We start from the raw sequence: 21802 nt of genomic DNA on the forward strand, positions 1-21802 counted from the left end.
AAGGTCTGCTTCAGCACATGATATCTGTGGGCGACTATGAAGTTGGATCCGCAGAACCCTCAACGACTTTCTTCTCAAATTTGGGGAAAACTATATTTGATTTAATTTTTTTCTTTTGCATATTTAATAATATTTAATATGTTCAAATATGTAACAGTTACGGATTAATTTCTTCAATTCCAAGTAGGTGTATGGGCATTTATGTGTTTATTTATATATGTATGCTTACTTTTATATATAAGAGAAACAAATTCTTTCTTCTTGTTTAATGAAATATAATGAATATAAGTGTATGTAGTCAGATTCACTTGTTTTCGGAAAATCGTTACATATATTTAAAAAATAAGATTGTAAAAGATCATAATTCTCTTTCAAATGCGCAGGATCATAATTATTGGGGGTTAATGTTTCCTATTTGTTTGGCAAGAAGTTTCTCGACGATGAGTGGTGCCATTCTTATTGCTAGAACTACTGATAGATGCGCTATTCGAATTCATACCAATGACTTGATTGACCGCGGCGCGTGATGGTTAAGCAAATAGATGATAAGTAGATCTATATGTAAATAGAGCACTATCCTACTAAATCCTGAGTGATCCAAATTAGGGAGGACCAGAGTAACTGTATTTCTGGCACTACGTAATTAAAGTATTGATTGAAGAACAATAGACCTGGATTTAAAAGCAAACCGAACAAGGGTGGCATTAAATGTGTACCAATGATCGTTAATTGAGCTTTAATTGCCTCAATTTTTCCCAAACGTAACGTGCCTGAAATAGAGGTTTGCAATTGGGTAAAATTGAACAAATCAACAGCACAAAAAGGCTGGAAGAATAACCGATTATGGTAGCGGCCCAACCGGCAGGGTATACGGGCCCATAAAGCAATAAGCGCAGTGGATATGGAGTCCCATCGATGATCAAAAAGCTCACCTACGTCTGGCTTGTTTTTCGTCTATTGCATGAAGACTTTGGAAAACAAACAAGTTAAAAGCAAAGAGGAGTTCATCCCCAGTGGAGGAGTCTTTCCGTCTGGGCTGCATCCCACTAATATCAGAGTTGTAACAGCATTTACTATTAGACCGACAATTGCAATTAAATTCGGTGCTAGCCCCTGGAGAGTTTTCGAACTCAAACAATTCCACCGTGACTGTAGCCAAGGATCTAATAAGCTAGCATTATTACATTGATATTTGTGTTCCGAAAGTTTTTCAACTGTTTTGTTGTTAGTATGTTACCCTTTCTGTATTCCAAGATATATTTCTTATTCATCATTGCTAATAATGTTATGATTTTCACTCAAAGTCATGTGCTATAATGGATTAGCGAATTAAACAATTAATTCCCTTATCTTTCTTTTTTTTTCCAAGCAATTTTAAAGCAAGCCATCTTGTCCAACCTTTCTTCTTCCTTTCCTAAAAAAGTGTTAAAACCGCCAAACAAAAGCTACGTCGACACACTATATTTTGCTGCCAACTCTATTGTAAACTCTAATTGTCTCTGGTATACGGGTGTCATTTTTTTCAATTTCAACGGATGAATGCATTGAACTAAGTATCAATACTTTTTTATTTGGCTTAGCTTTATAAATTGTAAGAATAAAATCTTTCGATTTGTATAATATTGTTGAGAAGCGTGTTACACTATCCTTTGCCTGTCTCGCTAATTTTGGTAGCTCTCTTTTATTTCTCCGGATAGTTCCAACAAGAGTAGTTCTTCTTGCTAGAAGTTTACTCGCTAATGACGCGCTTGTAAAAAAATTGTCAACTGTTATATTTCTCCCATGGCCCGTATATGATTCTGCTAATTCAAAGTTACGAACTCTCCAAGTGGGATTGATGATTCTCTCCCTTCATCTTTTCCCACATATGGAAAGCCGTTTACTATATATTTACTAGTTACATCGGAAGCCAGCCAGAATTTTATGCCAAATTTGTCCGGTTTGTTGGGCATATATTGAGTAAATCTACAACGTGCTTTTGTAGGAAACAATTGCTCATCTATAGTAAGATATGCTCCTGGTTTATAACAGTTCTGGCTGTTTTCGATAAATTTATACTAAACGTGAGAAATCAATGCGAACTTATCGTTTTCTAAGCGTTGGCTTCGTTGATTTTTGTTGTCAAATCGAATAAATCTCATGATTTCTACGAAGTCATTTCCACTCATAGTTGTCGAGAAAAATGGTGGACCCCATTTCGTATTCCATAAATATGACAATTTAATATTTTTAGCCTCATATGCGCCACGTGCATATAGAAGTCCAATAAAAGCATATAATTTTGCAATAGATAAATTCCATTTCGTTTTCAACACTCGAAAAGCCTCTGATTCCGTATATTCTCTTACATGTTCAATCATTTTATGATCAATAATCAAAGAAAATGCTGAAAATGCTCTGCCCTTTATAATATTTCGTTCAGCGTATCCTGTCGGTTCTGATGTTTCCTTGAAAATATTATAAAACGATGTTCTTCCATTGTTAGACCCTTCTTTTATTTTTCTTCCAAAAAGTTCCGTCCATAGCAGTTTCAATCTCTTCCTCATTTTCACTTTCGGAACTAACTATAAATCTCTTTCTTTTCTGTCCTCTTCGTATATTCAAAATATTCTCCTCGTCCGTATCGCTGTGAAATAAGTCACAATAATTTTCATTTTTCAATTTTTCATTCTCATCATCAGTATCGTAAACTTCTTGATCATCTTCCGAACAATCCTCGTCGATATTATTTATTTTGTCTAATAAATTGATATTCCTCGAATGTCTTGACATTTTGTGGGTGAATATACAAATGATAAAAAACTAAAATATAAAAATATAAATCAAACGGGGCAAAAACATTGAGACCAGAAATAAAAAAACAATTGTAAATCATACCACAAAATATTGTTGGCTCAGTTGACTTTGTTACTTATACCACGTAATAATTTTTATTATAATATAATTATAATTTCTTTTACACACTGAAATTTTGATGCTCTCTGTTCGTATCGTAAGACCTTACTGTCGTACAAAAAACGCTACGTTCTTTGTTTCAATAACAACCAAAAAACTTCTAACTGAATCCGTCTAAATATCCTAACCGTCTACATTGCAGACACATTGATTAGATTCCAGTCGACAATTACATTGCAGACTCCTAAAACAATTTCAAGAACGCGATTATCGAAGAATATAGTCGTAAATAACATAAATTTTTCAAGCGGTCAAATGACCGCGCCTGGCAGACAAGATTTGGTATAATTTTTTTTCGGAAAATACACATTAAAAAAAGTTGTAAATATTGAAAAATAGTTTGTATGTATATTTTAGGAAAAGTCAATAAGATACATGATGATACAATAACATTTATGCGAAAAATTTTAAACGAAAGTTTAAAAACTGTCATTTGACCGCGCTTGGTACGTTTAGTGTTAAGTCAAAACCAAACATTACAAGTGTCCAGCCGAACTGCCTTGCCATTGTAAGAAAACGAATAAACTTGGCGTTGTGCAGCTGAGCAGCATTGGAAAGGCAAAGTAGGAACCATCTAAAGATCTGTATGGGAGGAGATTTCTCATTTCAGTTTGCTTATAATAATCCTACCTTTACAATACATATTTTTTCAAGTAGTCCTAATATTCATAATTCAGAATTAAATCTAATATTTAATATAATCGTTTTATGTAATTAATGGAGAACCAAAAATATCAAAATAAACAATAAATACTGTCTTGTATTCATATGTTACGATTTTTTTCTTTCTTAAATAAATTCATTTACAACTACAAAGCCAATGTAAATTATCAGGATAGTTGAATATTACGTGCAGAGAAAGAACTAAAGCGTATTCAACGTCTAATACTCACCACTGCAATCGTTAACTGCGCCAGGCGAATTTATGAATGCGGCCAATTTTCTCTTCAAAACATTTAAGAAGTTATCAAAGAATTTTGCAGTCTGCGGTAAAGCATACCAGCATCGAGCTGAGCGAACAATAAATATATATTTGACCAAAGAGGTGTGTATACGCAGTATTAAAATAGAATGGTTCTTACTCATAGCCATCAAAAAATTGGACGATTGTGACTGAAGCATTTCGTAGAAGTGGATGAGAAAACTGAAATTTTCAAGCGTTGCAGAAAGAGAACTTCAAAAGGGGATGAACAAAAGACTAAACGTGCTGTCTGAGTCTAACATTACAGACAAAACGTGCAATACGCTTGACATTAAACAGAGAATATTACAAAACATTACATAGCCTTCACAAAATCATTAGGATTGTCATTTAATCTAAGAAGCAACTTAGAGAAACCAGCTCGAGGAGAACTGAAAAGAATAGCTTTAGTTTTACTTGCTTTCGTACAAAGCATATTCAAAGCATAGTTGATACAAGCTAAGATGATACATTGTTAAGATTATTCTCGATCAGTTCAGTGAGGGAAACCTACAGCTTAGAAGCACTGTGGCTGGAATAAAAACCGAATTGAGTACCTATCCTAATAGCTTTAATAAGGAGGGATAAGAAAATTGGAGAAGGATGTGATATAGCAGGTGCTGCAGCCTGCACATACTGCTCACATATGAGAAACTAATCAACCACCGAGGTGGAGTGCTGCTAAACATTGATTGCGGATCAGTAGGCAATTACGTTTGTAGCAAAGACTGTTAAGCACATGGCTGGGATAATATTAGATTTAAGGGTTCGAAATAAATCAATTAAAATCTCCTATGTGAGAACCAAAGTCACAAGTTCTTTTTTGTTCCACACGTAGCTTTAAGCTATTTTTACGGATATTCAGTTTGTTTAGTTCTGTCTTAATGTTTAATACAGTATTTTGTTATGATGCGAAGGCATATCGTTTGGATGCTAGTCGACATGGAATGTGATTAATGTATCGTTTGCATACGCCAATCGTATCACTCATGGGTTTGGGAAATATGAGAACAGCATCTTCTCCTTCTTGTTTCTCCATTCTTCGTAGAGTAAAGATGTAATTTTTATTATTCGAGACCATCCATGTATTTTCACTGAACCTAATTTTGGGTGCTGAGTTGCTCAAAGGAGACTATAGCGGTAGATGAAGACATTTGACTATAGAGATAAGTACCTTTTTACGAATTGCCTCAGAGGATATATAGCAAGGAAGTAATTACGGGCCTGCATTTGTTTGATTGGAATCGGTACTTAGAAGCGAAAAGGTTGAACTAAAATACCAAACTCAAAATTCTATTAGCGTAGTTGTATTGGTAAGGAACAATTTTATAACTATGAAAGTCTATAGTGTCAAACATAATTCAGATGCGCGATTTTCAAAACACATTAAAGGTAAGGTCCCAAGTCGAACGTCGGAATATACCGATGGGTTTACATCTGACGCTAGCAGACGAACATCCGATTTTGGAGACTAGGCCAAAAATTATTGTCCATTACACATGATATTATAAGAATTTTCCTGCGAGTGGGGAGGACTGAGCAACTCTTTCTTCTATACCTCGATCCGCTAAAAATCTATTATATTGGAGGTTGCGCCAAAAATTATTGTCCCTTACACATGATACTATAAGAATTGTCTCGCGAGCAGTTTATTAATGTTAACACTTTGTTCAGCGAAAAGGGACAAACCCCTTTTTTAGCTAGCTAGATGGGCTAAAAATCTATCATTACTAGATATACTGTATTACGCAAGAAAAAGGTTTTATTAGAATGTCGACGAAATTTTCCTTTCTTTTGATTTTTTCGTTTTTTCATGAAAATTAAGTGTTTGCTTTTATATCGATGGATTTTCTTCGTTTGTACAGACTACTTTATGGACATGCCCGCGATTCTTGTAAATGATGAAAATAATCAGATTGTGCGTAAGCTTCCCATATGGTTAGTCCATCTATTTATCAAAGCTTCGTTAGATGTATTATTTATCCACAAATACACCACATATTCTGTAACAAACACATCCCATGTGACTACAAGGTTTCTTTACTGAGTTTCTAACTACACTCTGATCGAAAAACAGCCATTACTCTCGAAACACTTCATATTAGATTTGATAAAGGGAATCGTGTTTTATCATGATTTAATTATTATCTCTTTTTTTGTATATGTGTGATTCTTGCTGCTTTTCGATGCTTCTTGTACAATACGTATTACTTTCAACGCTAACACCGGTAAAGACCGCGAACTTTCCAGAAAATGGCAGAAGGTAAGTTCGAAAATCGAATGACGATTCAAGCTAAGTGTTGTTTTCGGTCAGTATTCTATTGGTGTTGCCAGGCAGCAAAATTCGACATGAAATAATGATATTTCTATTTGCTTATACGTTAACTAGTTTACTACTCATAAGATAAGAAGATTACTTACAAACTAAGTGTGAAGGTAAGACGAATTCATTACGTTAGTCCTCACAGCAATGAAACGGCGAGATTAAAGATATGTACTTTTACCCGCGGTTCACCTAGAGCAAAAATATCATATAAGAGAAAACTCCCGAATTCAGCGTAGTTTTTAGATGGGCTAATACTTCAAATGGGCAATTTTAAGGTTATGGCAATCTTGTTTAAAGAAATTAGAAAAAAAAAGGTTTTTGGCGATATGCGCAAGCTTCGCATCAGTAACAAGAACAACGTAAGATACAGCAAAATGTCCGAATCTGTTATACAATTCAAGAATAAACTGATGGTCAAAAGGTTAACGATAGAAAGTAAGTACATCAATTTGAATTGTAATCTTTAATTTCCACGATGAACTAGTCACGTAAAGTGCTACCGGTCAGGCTATCAAATCCTCAAATTTTAGCCTGGAGACGCAAATACGTCACCACTTGTCGCACGCTAGTTTTATATGACTTTGTGAAATTTATAGCGTTCAAATGTTATGCTAACCTGTAGTGTGAAGTAAGTCTCGAATTTGCTTTGGATTTCTAAAAGCGTTTCTGGTGGATTGCTTATTAGAGAATTGTACATCTTTATTGCTGTACTGGAGTATTCATATTACTGTTTCCACAATTTTCATTGTTTAGTCATACCTCTGTCGTTTTCCATGACGAGTGGTTTACTTTGTATCATTATGACACTATTTCGTCTATAATAAGCAACTATTAGACTAGATCTTTCTCGGTTTCGGCACTATATAAAGTCAAAGATTCATTTTAATTTACAGAAATAGTTCCACTTTAATGTTTCCTGAATATTTTTAAGCTAATGTAGAAGATATCGATAAATATGAGAAAATGAGTGTATACAGCTGAGGGTTGTACCTTAGGGGTACTCCTTTTGAATACGAGTAATACAAATATACCAGTTCCAACGTAGATGATGAATTTACTGTTTGTTTGATGGGCTCGCGCTAAATATTTTATTAGAAGACCATTGAAGTTAGACTAGTTTTCTTGCCTCTATATTAGGTAAAAATAAGGAAATCATACGAGTCATGTCGTGCATAAAATTATTGCGTATTTAATGTTCAGAAAGCGTGGTTGGTTTATATATTTCAAGGTTTTTAGGATCACGATCATAGGTTGCACAACATCTCATTACCAAAGACTTCATGTAATTTATTTATTTATTTATTTATTTATTTTATTTATTCCACTTATACTAGAAACTCAACTAAACAAATAACAGTCGAGTTCAATTGGCTCTTAATGCAAAACTTATATTAATTAACAATAAAATTGAGTATAATGAAAGCACAATAAAAAAAAAAAACGAAGAAAAAAGAAAAAGAAGAAAAAGCATGTACACTATCAGCATAGGAGCACACTTAAAACTGGTACAGGACCAAATTGCAAATGAACCCCTAAGCCATCGCAAACATGCATAAGCCTGGCAACCGATAATAAATTGACAATAATTCACTTTCGAAACGTAACGACTTTTAAGGATAGAAGCTAGTTTAAGTAAGACATAGGTAAATTTCGCGTATTAAGCAATGTTGCTTTAATGGACTTTAAAGAGTCCGATAACGAGAATAAGTGGTAGACGTCATTTAGGTTCTTGCAAACGACTCTGAGCGGATTGAATAGCTCATAATTAAATTTACAATGATTAAGCTTAACCAAGATAAAGTGCCTAGAGAAGCGCTTAGGGACATTAAAGCTTATTTCACCAAGTAATGAAGGCGAGTCAATAGCACCATTTATTACTTTAAATAGAAACGAAACGCCAAGAACAAATCTACGTTTCTCAAGAGACGGTAGGGACAGCAGAGGCAACCTATTTTCATACAGAGGAAGAGAGGCAATCGGATCCCAACCCAAATTTCTATGGGCAAACAGTAAGAATTCTTTTTGAACAGATTCAATTGAATCTACGTAGCACCTATATAGAGGAGACCACACAACTGAGGCATACTCGAGTATGGGTCTAACCAAACACATGTACAGCCTTCTCGTAATGTAGGGATCATCAAGCTCTTTGGACCACCTTTTTATAAAACCAAGCGCGGACCTAGCTTTGCTAATCGAGAGCTCAATATGCAAGTTAAAACGTAACCTATGGTCAAATAGAACGCCTAAATCTGTGATCGAATCGACGTCCTCCAACTTATGCGAATCTACGAAATACTGACTAATGAATGACTTTCTTCTTGAAAATGAAAGCTTCTTACATTTACTCAGATTTAGTTTCAGAAGATTCAAAGAGCACCATGCAACAAAATTATCCAAATCACCTTCAAGCTGAAACTAAATAAAATGGGACCTAAGTGACTACCCTGAGGTACGCCAGACGTAACGGGGAATTCATCCGAGGTGATAAAGTTGAACAAAACCCTGAAGGATCTATTGTGCAGATAAGAGTTTATCCATTTCACTAACTAGGGTGGGAAACCAGAGGAGTTTGAAAATAAGTAGTCTATGGTTAACCATATCAAATGCTTTGCTTAAGTCAGTGTAAATAACATCTGTGCGAGAGCCGCTAGAAAAAGCCTTGAAAACATGACAGGTAAACTCTAACAAGTTGGTGACTGTAGATCGCCCTTACCGAAAGCCGTGCTGGTGTGGAGAAATATACGAATTAATGGCAAAGGCCAAATGCTGAGTCACAATTCGCTCGAACAACTTGGGCAAGACACTCAACTTGGCTATGCCTCTGTAGTTCTCAACAAATTGTCTACTTCCGCTCTGGTGGATAGGAATAAGGAAACTACTCTTCCAACATGAAGGGAAGGCACCTAAATACAAGGATATGTTAAAAATCTTTGAGATCACACCACATAACTCGACAGCGCAAGATTTAAGTACACATGATGGAATTCCATCAGGTCCAGGCGAACAACTGTATTTTAGAGAACTCAACCCTTTAAAAACATCATCTTCCGAAATAACCAAGTTAGGTATTGAAACCGAATTAGTTATAGGATATGGGTAGTTTGCTGATAAATCGAAATTAGCAATCGAAAAGTTTCGTCTGAAATACTCAGCAAACAGATTTGAGATTTTACAATCATCCGAGGAATCAGAGCCATTAAAAGAAACATGAGAGGGATATGTGGAAATTTTTCTTTTAGAGTTAACAAATTTAAAGAAGAATTTAGGATTAGTAAACAGAGAGAATTTAATGAACTAAAGGTATCTGCAGTAATAATGATGGTGGAGGGAGTTAAATCTATGCCTCGCCACCGAGTAAGCGACATAGTCGAGCGCAGAGCCACTTTTCGAATATTTTTTGAACAGCGTCTTTTTTCTATTCTTGTAATATTTAATTGTCTTATTAAACCACGGGGGACACCTGCTTCGAGGTCAACAATGCTTGGTCGGAACAGATGCAGCAATAGCTAGATTTAATGTATTGTAGAACGATGGCAATAAGCTTTCAATACTACCGGTTGAGAAATCAAGCGTCAGATGTGAAAGACGATGTTTTAGTAATACAATATTGATTTTATGAAAATCATAATAATTATTTAAAAAAGTTTGAGTTGGCACATTAAGGCATTTCAACAAACCATCATTAATATGATGAAAGGAAATGCATATTGATGGATGATAAGGATCCTCAGGTAAACTAAAAGGTGGACAACGATTTACGTAAATCTCGGGAAAATTGGCGAAGCAGAGATCAAGCAGTCTACCATTACAATTAGGGGTACGATTATATTGACCCAAATTATGATCAAACAATTCACTAAAGAACACAACAGCCCTATCAGACGTTGAAGTAGGAACCAAACAGCCAGAATTATCAGTGCTACACCAAGTGACTTGAGGCAAATTGAAGTCACCCAATGCAACGACCAAATCAGTGGGTCTAGATCGCTTGACCACTTCACAAATGAGGGAAGCGTGTTTCCTGTAAATGGTGATATCGGAATTTGGCGGAATATAGGAGCAGGTTTTAAATAGATGTTTATCAGGCATATTCGCACGAATAGCGATAAATTCAACGTCTGGAGAAGTGGGAAATCCAATTAAATTAGACGGAACTGACGCAGATATGGCAATTAATACACCACCATCAATGCGATTCACTCGATCATATCTAAAGACTTGGAAAGAATTATGAAAAAGTTCCGACGAATGAAGATCGGGTTTTAGCCAAGTTTCAGTAAAGGCCAAACAGAAAAACTCCGCTCACTGAATTTAGAAAAGTGGAAAGCATTTTCGAATTTAGGCCCCTAACATTTTGATAAATGAGAGATAGTGGGCCTGAAGAAACAATTAGTTTTTTGAAGGCGATAAGACTATTGCCTTGGTATTACGGGGACGATCTCGAGGGATAAATTCCTTAATTAAGGATCCTACTGGCCACAGTGATTTGTTTAACAACATATCACTGTTTTCAGTCGGAACTAATATTTTAAAAGAGGAGATTGCCCTAGCTTGAGAAGGAGCCATTTTGAAAATGCTAACACGCTTTAAGTTGACTGATGGGACTTTCGTCGCCAGATAACCTTTTATGTTATCCACCCATGTTTCAGGTGCCAGTCTTGACAAAAATATTGTTTTTCTGGGAGGAACTGCCGTCAAGCCTATGTCATTATTTGGAACAGGAGGGGGGTTCACGGTAGGAGAGTTTCGAGTTGGGGAAAATATATATGGGGTTATCGCCCTTGTACCTGCAGCTTGTGAGACTTGCCCAGTCTGGTGACCAGCATTCACACGCGAATAGCCAGGAGGAGAGGATGATTTATTTTTCTCTTTATTATTTTTAGGCGATGGCGCTTGATTAGAGTGAGTGGCGGCTCTGGGCGAAGATACCCTTGCCACTTCAGCCTAGCTTAAAACCGATAGATGCTACCAACCGACTCAGCAATATCAGAAACATTACTGTTCATTTTAGAGTTAGAGGGAGCGGTAACTTGTACCAACGAATTAGATTTGGAGAAACTCAGAGGTGACGTCCCACACGCTACGCTACGAGTAGAAGATGAGTGTCCAATAAAGCGACATTCATCAAACCTAGACTTAATGAGCTCAAACTTTTCCCACAAGGAGCCGAGATTTCTACTCAATTCCGAGAAACCATAACGGATCTCCGTGAAAAGTTTATAAAAGTCAATGTCCCGCTGCCTACAGCCAGGACATGACCATCTTAAGCCTTTAGACGGATCAGCGACTGCGTCAGCAGCACGGCCGAGAATACCGGCACACTTTGCATGACCAAACCGCTCGCAGAGCCAACAAGAAACGAATCTATCAGAATCCGGGCCTGATTTCGCCCGACAAGGTGTATATAAACACTCCATGTCCTGTCAAAAAGACAGTTGTGGATTATGAAGAACAGACACACAAATCACTAAAAACAATCCTGTACATAAAAATTTATTAACCAATTTGTGCACCCTGTTAGGTTGACAATGTAACGAGAGATCAATAGCAACACAAACTCCAAACAGCAAAAAAATAACAGAGAAAAAGAGAGAAAACAAAAAAAAAAAAAGAGAGATTTATATCAGAGCTCAAAATTTTTATTTGCAAAAATCAAATGAATCAAAGCGTAAAAGAAAAATATTTCTTTTACTTTGAATTCACTCACTTTCTTCTCAAAGTATATTATAAATTCACACACTATAAGGCAGAGTAGCCACGAAATTCAACAAAAAATTAAAATATTAATTGCCGAAACAAAATATAGACGACTATACCGCGCGACAGAGTTGCCAGACTTGTAATCAATTTAAAGATAAAACGGTTTGAAACAGATTAATTTATCCTTTATTTGTTGTGTCAGCCAGGCAACGTCCACTTGCGGACGAGGGATTAGGTTGGAAAGTTGTGCTCCTGGAAAGCATCAAATTCTAACATTTGCGGCCTATTTTTCAATCACTGAGGAGTTGAGGCAGTTAAGAATTGAGGCAATGAAGAGCTGGAATGCTTTTTGGAATGCTATTTAAAATATTGTATAATACATAACATTTTCAATGTTTACTTTGAGACGCAGTCGGGTTAAACATTTATTAATTTACACTCAGAACTGTATATTATTACAATCAACGTTCTCATACAATACAATATTACATGGGTTCATATATTGACAAAGATGTTGTTCCTCTTATTCAGGTTGCTGCAAAGACTAACAATAAAATAAGCAGCGAGTTTATTAGAGAACGCCACCGGAGCAGACCCGATATGATGATAACAATTTTTGTTTCGCGACCTTAATAGGAGTTTTGTATCGCACGATAACAGCAGCCTTGACTATTGTAGAACATTCTAGAATGTATTATAGGGAGACAGTCTTATGAAATAAATAGATAACGCGCCGTGTACAATAACTCATATTGATGTGAAATATTGCAGAAGTATCTTAAATATATGAGTAAGCAAATAAAATGAGAAAATACATATATAATATTAAATTATTCCTATAAAATAATTTTTTTAGTAATAAAAAATTTCTCCACATTTCTTGATACGAAAATTTGTGCTGAAATTTATGGAAACAGTTGGCGAACAAAAAATTGTAATTCTCCAACGTGAAAAAAGCATTGGAAAGAAAATAAATTATGTTTGTTACAAATATTCCTCCTATTTACTTTTTTTCCTAGATGCACACTTATAACTATATCATAGCGAATGTTCACTTGAAAACGTGCAATTTTATATGCAAGTGTTTCGGAGAATGCGACACCATATCAAGGCACTTTTAACAGAAGCTTTAGCCGTAAAAATAATGAGAATGAAAGAACAAGCAGTCCAATGGTTACTAATTAAGGGCGACACTTTTTTATTGATGATAGAACCACAAAAACTCGGTAATTATCTCTTAGCTTGAATTTTGAATAAAATATTGGAACATCTTGCTATTTAACTATCTTCCAAGGTGTCCATTTAACGTATTCATTTACTCATGTAAAAGCTGAAAAGTATTAGTTTGAATCTCCATGGTTTCTTTCAACTGTACCTAATCTTTTATGGCGGTAGGGCGAGGAGAACTTTCGTTCGATCCCAGGTAACAGACATATTTCTTTTATTACTTTGTTAATAAATTCTACCCCTCTATCAAATTGTAGTATTTTGAATTAACTATGTTTAAGCACAACTTCTACAAGTATTTCTACTATTAATGTTACAGTTTTATTTTCGATATATCATTACATATTTCGTTAGTTCAGGTTGCATGGTTATTATGTACCGAAAGTTGTTAGAATAGCATCTCTGCATAATGTTTTGAAACTACTGGATAGCGTATGAGTTATTATTAGGGGTCTTTCAGTTTTTTCTTTATACCACACTGCTTTATGAAACTCTTTACCATTTGGAATATATTTCTCCTCACGTATTTTTGATGTAATTTTTGAAAAATTTTTTTAACTCCGAAGTGTCCGAAGTGCCTCCTGTAGTCGTGCGATTTCTAATCCGACTGTCTATTTCAAGTTGTAGCGTTTCTCGTCCTTTTAGATTATTGGTAGAGACACATTCTCATTCGCTTAAGATCGTATTTTTGCGTGGTTTATTTTTTGCAGGTATGCCTTTAGTTATTATCAAAGTTTTCTTGACTGGTTCTTGGTCTTCTCATTTGGATGTAGGAACCATTGTCTCAAGTACATCTTAATTGGTGTTTATTTTTGATAATGGGTTCATATTACAAAAACTCTTTTTGTATAATATCAAAACTGTACTCCGATAATTCTATCTTTATTTTGATTAGTTTTGATGTAGGAATTTTATGTGAGAATAACGATACGATTGATAAGTGTGATAAGTCACCACTATGAATTTTGTGTCAAATTGACAAAATCTGAGATGGGTATTTCTGCTTGCGATAACTCTGCGCCTAAAGCAAAGTCTGATGCGTTTGTTAGGAGAATAATAATCCTTTCTCGAAATTGGTGTCTTAAAGTGTGGGAAGATCAATAAGTCTGACTTCTCGAAATGCTTGTTGACATTGTTCGTCTGGTTTAACATTATTGCTTTCTTCAGCAATAAATTATTTAATTTTCTATAATAATGCTATAATGCTACGTTTTTACTTCGTTTGCGCTTTTGGGTTGTGTAACGGAGCTGTCTGTTTATAGAAAACTATTAACATAGATTGCCATCACTTACACGTTCTTTGCTGGGATTATGTTTCATTTATTTTTGCAATTCAATTCATGCAATACTTAATTAATTTATATAAAAAAAATTAATAAAATCATGCACGTAAAACGCACATACAGTCAATGATGGTAGCGTTGTTATATACTGCAGCTGTCGTTATCATATATTGTAGCACATGTCATAAAAACACCAAGCAAGGAAAGAATATGGTTATTGTTTGCCGATTAAAATAGAATACACTTAAGATAAAAATGAAATAAAATATCTTTTTCCTTGTTTCTCGCCACAGGCAAAAATGCCAAGTTTTTTTTTATAAAAAAAAAATGTGGATAACTTTTTTTCTTTTTTTACTGCACATTGAGAAGGTTGTCATAAAGTTTTGATTGCAAAGCGATAAATGACGTTTTTGCTCTTAATCGATTACTTCTTTTTCCTTTTTTCACGATTCAATTTTTGCATGCTTTTTCTTGCGATAATTATTCGGATGTCTTAATTTCTTTCATTATTCACACATAAAAAATCATTCCGTATTTACCAAAATGGTCTAAATGATTTTGACCTTTTGTTTTTCTTGATGTATATATAAAAAAACGACAGCACCTAAAACTAAATATTCAACGTTCTTAATCGTTTATTAGCAGTAGGATCAGACCTGTCTATAGCGCGCGTTTCCATCAGTTGCGTCGGCAGAGAGTCAGGCGCGTTGTTTAATTTGCCCTTTTTTTACTGGATGACGAAGTTGAATTATTGCATCTCCAGGTCCCACCTGCTCAAACTTCCTTTTGGATTTTCCATACTGTTAAGTTATTTTAATAATAGATGATCTGTGATCACATCGAACTTATAACTTTTTAGGTAAAGCCGCATCTTCCGGCTTGTCCATCCTAATTGGCCTCTACCTTTCTTAATCAGCGGCTGCGTAAGTACAGCTTCTGAGCTATATTTCTTTTATTTGTTTGCAGCGTAAGTCCTTGGGGAAAGTCAGGACACGTTAATATTACTGCTTCGGTTAATTTTTATTTAACATATCCACAGGCAAATGGTTAGGACTCTGTCCAATTTCAATGCTTTCCTTTCCTTAGAAAACTTGTTGTGGTTCAGCAATATCTACAAAATTCCATATAAATCTTTTCTATGAAAAATTGTGTAATTTCTCTCATATTTTGAAGTATTTTAAATTTTGTGATGGCTTCAACCTTGTCTGGATTTCCTTTTATAAACTCTAACTTCCTTAAATAAACTCTATTGTAAACTCCAGTAAACTCTTCATAATACACCATAATACCTAATGACTGAATTTATTGCTGTCCACCAATAGCGAATTATAAGAATTTCGTATATTAAGCATACAGAGCAAGTCTGTTTAGCTTTTACAAAATAAAGACCCAGATAAGTTCTTATCGCAAGCGTATCTGTGCCTGAGTAAGTCTTCATTGCATCATCTGCTGTTTTTGCATCATCAATACCAGGACTGCTCACTACACAAACGTATAAATTCATGAGAAGCAACCGGTGAATACTGAGCAATTTAGATACATAAGACCCAAATGGGTATTTTAATTCACGATGTTTAAATAGAAATTCATTATAAGAAAATATGTTATACTATAGAGAAATGGGATGCTAATAAAAATTAATATATAGCGAAATAATTACCTTTCTTAATATTAACAATGATGATTACAAACAATAATAAAGCTTTTTGAAAACAGTAGGAAAAATTAATGTTAACAATAATATATAATATCAAAAATATACCAATAAAACCATGTTTAATACTTGAGTATTTGGCTGCAATTGATTTGTTTGACTTATATTATTACAAAAGGGTTCATTAATTAGATTTATTTTCTTACGAGTATCCGCATTCTTAATAGATACCTGAACATTCATAATCACCAAGAATTTTCGCATGAAGCCGTTGTTTGTCATGTAAAGTGCTGTTTAAGAAAATTGTCGTGATATCGCGACATTAACAACAGGAATCTTCATACAAGATGGAGATATTATTATTATAATTTTAGACTAATGAAATAAATTCTTATACTAAAAAAAAGGCATTGAGCACTAGCAACACAGGCTATCGGCTCTAATTTAAATAAATGGGTATTAGATATTGAGTTTAGTAGTACTAAAAAAGTAATATATTGAATTAATATTCTGTTCTGAAGCTGATTGTAGAATGTCCAAAGGGTTAATCGTTCCAAATGCAATACTTCTAGCCAAGCAAAAGTTAAGGCAGTCACAGAGAATGTGCTTTATGGTGAGAGTTTGTCCACAGCTACAGATTGGGGAGGAAGACTTCTTCAAGATCCATTGGTGAGTTGCAATTGTATGACCAAGGCGAATTCTCGAAAATGTTGGAATCTTCATTTTCTCAACAATAGTTGGATATAAAGGTGGAGTTAATTGAGGGTTAATGGACGAGTAGTGTTGATGATGGTATTTTAAATTTTCTTCTGCAATTTTCTCTTTAACTTTTCTTCCAATGTATGTTTGAAGATCCGACTTTTCCATGACATGATCCATAATTAGAGGAGCAGAAGCGGCATCCTTTGCCGCTCGATCAGTCTGCTCATTTCCCAGTAAACCGATGTGACTTGGTATCCATAACATTTTAATTTTTCCCTCGGGTGTTGTAATTATATTCCTTAATTTGTTGATGGTGCTCCATCTCAAAGTCGAAGGATTCCGAATAGCTTGTAATACAGACAAACTGTCGGTAACAATGACGGTTTTGAGTTTGGTTTTATGGGCAAGGTTCGCAGCGTGAAGGATAGCTCTGGCTTCCGTTGTGAAAGTTGAAGAACTTTCGTGAAATATGTGGTTGAGAAAAACTCGTCCTGTAGCATCAACCACGGCACAAGCAGGAGGCAGACCAGAAGATTTTGAGCCGTCTGTGTATAAAAGATTCCAACCAGTACTTTCCAATATTTGGGTTTTTTCAGCTATTAGATTCCTGAAGACGTAATTTGGAGTATTTTCTTTCTTGTGCATAGACAGCGAAATGTCAAAAGAGAGGGCTTTCAAAATCCATGGAGGTTTAACACCAAAAGAGCGGAAAATTTTTAAGGGAATGTCCAATTCCTTTGCGACGTACAAACAATAGCCAATTGCAGATGGTGACTTTGGAATTTTCTTCGCAATAATAGTCTTTCTCACGTCATAACCGAGAATGGATTTGTTTGAATTAAGAAGCTTGGGGACGATTTTGGCTTTTAACTCATAAAGTCTATTTTCTAAAGTTGGGAGACCAGTTTCGATTATAATATTATTTATGGGCGTCGTCCGAAAAGCATAAAAATTTGCTCTGAGGGCTTGATGGTAGATCGGTTTAAGGATGTTGATATTAGATTTGCAGCTATTGCCACAAATTATCAATGCATAGTCAATCTTGCTTAACACAAGGATTTTGGTAAGATAAGCAATAGTGTTAATATGCGCATGGCTTCTCCAAGCAACGTACTGTATGAAATTCACCCTTGTTAAAATAGAGTTTTTTAACCGCAAACAGTGTGCTTTCCAACGATATTTGTTGGAAAAAGTGAGCCCGAGAATATGCAGTGTCGGCACATTTAGTACTAAGTAAGGTAAGGTAAGTCGTTAATATGCATCAGTAGATTTCCTGCATTGCAAATCTGCTTTCGACAAATGTGCATTTTTTTAGATTTTTGTATGGAAATTTTAGCTCCTGACGAGTTTGCCCATGTGGAGATCTCACATCCAATAGATTCGAGAATGTTGATTGCTTTCGTGTTGTCTTTTTCTTTTGTAAAAATGTATACATCGTCCGCGTAGAGACAATGTTCCACTCACGACAAAGAATTTTGCTAATTTCGTTGAAAGCGATTTGGAAAAGCGTGACAGAGAGAGGAGATCCTTGCGGAATGCCATTCATTAGCGGAAAGGAATCAGAAAGATGATTGTTGATTCTAACTTTGAACCGCCGATGCGACATGAATGATTTGAGTGTAGTTGAAGAATTTGGGTCCAACATTCCATGATTTCAAGAGTCTTAAAATAACATGAAGACCAACTCTGCTAAATGCTTTTTCGAAATCAATTGAGAGAATTGTTACGTGATTTCGTTCGGAAATTGCCTTGCTTGTGAAATAATCAATATGTAACAGAGCGTCGATGCACCCTCTATCCCGCTTGAAACCAACTTGTTGCTTTGTTATCAGGTTCTTGGAGTCAAGAAAGCAAGATAATCTAGATGCCATAATCTTTTCCAATACCTTTGAGAGGCAAGATGAAAGAGAGATTGGGCGATAGTCCGATGCGATGGAGACATTTTTTGACTTTGGAATTGGAACAACTGTTGCCAGTTTCCACATGTAGGGTATATGGCCAGTCATAAATACCGTATTATATAGGTCCAGCAATTTCTTTTTACTAGACTTAGACATAGCACTGATCATTTGGTATGAGATGCGGTCTAGACCAGGTGTCTTCCCCTTCAAATTGGAGAGATAACTTCCAAGTTCTGAGGTAGATACGCAATTTTCCAGGAACATGGCACATCTATCGATATTATTTGAAAGAGATATTGGAGTCCTTTTATTTTCAATGAAAGCACTGGAGAAGTTGCTGTCAGAGGAGTATTCGCACCACACTTTTCCCAAGTAATTAGAAATCTCATCTGCGTCAGTTAAAGTTCCATTGGGAGTGCAGATGGCAGAAATTTCGTTCAGGTTTGAAGTCCCATTAATTCTGTTGCTTTTGTTCCAGACAACTTTCATTGATGTATTTCTGTGAATTCGTCTCCAGAAAAGTTCGAAACTAAATGACTTTGATTTCCGTAATTCCTTCCTGAATAGAGCATTGGCCTTTTTGTATAATAACAAGTGATTCTGATCAGGAGATCTCTTAAAGCGGTGCCATAGATCCATTTTATTTTTCCTCAAAAACGAAAGCGTGTTGTTCCACCAAGGAACCCTAGCTCGTTTAAATGAGGTGTTGGATTGAGGAATAGAAAGATGAGCAGCCGTGCGAATCGCTTTAGACATAATAGCAGCATCATGGTTGCAGTTTCCGTTAAATGGCTTTGAGTTCAAAAATGACTCCACTTGTTCGGAGTAATTGATCCAATCCGCTTTATCTAGGAGGAATTTGGCCTGTTTTGCTGGAGTAGCAGAGGACGTTGAAAGTTTAAGATCGATTATGATTGGAAAGTGATCACTATTATGTAGATCATCAGAAATAGACCAGGACACCAAAGGAAGAAGTGATGGAGAGCAACATGTTAAATTAATATGTGAAAAAGTATGATGAGTTGAGAAGTGCGTTGGTTTTCCATCATTTAAAACGCAAAGGTTGCTTTGAAAAAAGGCCTTTTCTAAAACAGTACGACGAGTGTTGTTCACTGTTGAGCCCCAGATGGTATTCCAGCTGTTGAAATCGCCGCATATAATTAATGGGGGGGAAAGTACAGAGAATAAATTGTAGAGTTCTTGTTGAGAAAACGATTGCGAAGGTGGGATATAGAGCGAAAGCACTTTAAATTTTATGTTTAACATTATTTGTATCGCTACGGTTTGTATGTTTGAGCTAAAATTTATACGTTTGTGAGGTATATTCGATTTCATAAAAACACCAACTCCTTGTTTGGAATATGAATTTTGATCAGCATTCGTGAAGTATCCAGTATATGATTTGGGTGGAATAGGATCAAAAGAGCTTTTACAATGGGTCTCTTGAAGCGATAAAATGGTTGGATCAAAATCACTTATGAGTGTACGGATTTCATCAAAATTATAAATAACTCCCTTAATGTCCCATTATAGAATTTTAAAAAATTTATTTAATTGTAATGACATGGAAGTAGAGTGGAATTAACGTTAAGTTGACATGTCAGCGTCTCCGTTGAAAAGGTCGCTATAGGAATTTTTCGTGAATGATTTATTCTTACCAGCAGAATAATCTCTACTTAGGCTATTTGGTACATTTGAAGCGCAACGAGTGGGCGCACGTGAATAATTTGAAATTGAAGGTTGATTAATGGATGAAAGAATGGATTCATTACCACTTGTGATTTGTTGAGTAAGGTTGAGAGCTGGAGGTTCTGGGGAATTTAGTATATTAGATTTTAGCATAAATGTTGTTGTTTTAATTTTTTCAATATTTGGTGTTGCTTTGGTTTTTTCAATATTATCTTTGGCGGGTAGTGTAACTGGTTTCGCAATATAATTTTTGGTTAATGGAAGCACTTGGATTTAAAGTCTTACTAGGCTCGATTTACGAGGCAATAGCAGCGTAGGTATTACTGTTTCCAATTCCTTGGGCTACAGATGGATTTCTTTCGCGGTATTTGCGTCGCGCTTCACCCATGCTACAATAATTTTCTGTGTTGATTTTTAAAATTTCACGTATTTGTATAAAACGTGGGCATTGTTTGTCTAACGCTGAGTGTTGATGATTGCAATTTAAGCAGAAGCTACGCGTACAGTTTTCAGTATGTGGAGGAAGACCACAGTTAGCGCAGGATGGAGGACTGGTGCATCTTTTTGCCGTATGGACCAGGCGTTGGCAGTTTTTACACCTCATGGGATTTGGAATGTAGAGTTCTACTTTACATTTGTACCAAGCTACATCAACCGTTGCCGGTAGCCGATAAGGGTCAAAAGACAAAATAATTCTTCCTGTAGAAGAGCGGGTTTTTCGTCATTTAATTTGTTGAATTTGTGGACTTCAGTCACTCCTTCACTGCCCATTTCGCGCACAATCCCATCTTCCGGTACATGCTTTAAGCATGGGGCATAAACTACGCCTTTAACCCAATTCAGTTTAACAACAAATTGGCTAATCATTTAGACTTTATGAGCTTTTCGGTTGCGCTCGGTTTCCCAGCCAGGACAAGTAAATGTCCGTCGCGTAAAATTGATATAGAGTCTATATGCGTTGTAATGCTATCTAGTGCTTGTTTAATAGCGAAAGGGCTGAATTGCGAAATTGTTATGGAGGGATCAGTTGGAGAAATCACAACATATTTTTTGTCGATAGGAACGATGCTACTGGTTGGCATAGGGGATACGTCTGCTAATAGATGAAATCTATTTGAGTATAAACTCAATGGCACCGGGGCCATTATGCCTTATGGTTGTCTCTTATCTAATAAATTGGGAAATAACCACTCACTTGAAAAGGTTCGGGAAACTACTGAGGATAATGTCAAATTTTTTCAATATTTTTTTTTTTTTTTTTTTTGGATATAATTGAAACATGTACGGTATCCGCGATGATCAGTTTTAGCAATAAACACACAAAAAGTTCAATATATTTTAATAAATTTGAACACTTAAAAATGTATAAAGCAATAAAGAAGAAATTGCAAAATTTTTTTG

The 21802-nt window shown here is 35.4% G+C and overlaps 1 pseudogene; it reads right to left on the reverse strand.

The window, feature by feature from the left end:
* Positions 1–573: 573 nt before the first annotated feature.
* Positions 574–1576, reverse strand: LOC119643659 (annotated as a pseudogene).
* Between the last annotated feature and the right edge of the window lie 20226 nt (positions 1577–21802).

This window comes from Glossina fuscipes, unplaced genomic scaffold (genome assembly GCF_014805625.2).
Source record: "Glossina fuscipes isolate IAEA_lab_2018 unplaced genomic scaffold, Yale_Gfus_2 61514, whole genome shotgun sequence".
NCBI lineage: Eukaryota > Metazoa > Arthropoda > Insecta > Diptera > Glossinidae > Glossina > Glossina fuscipes.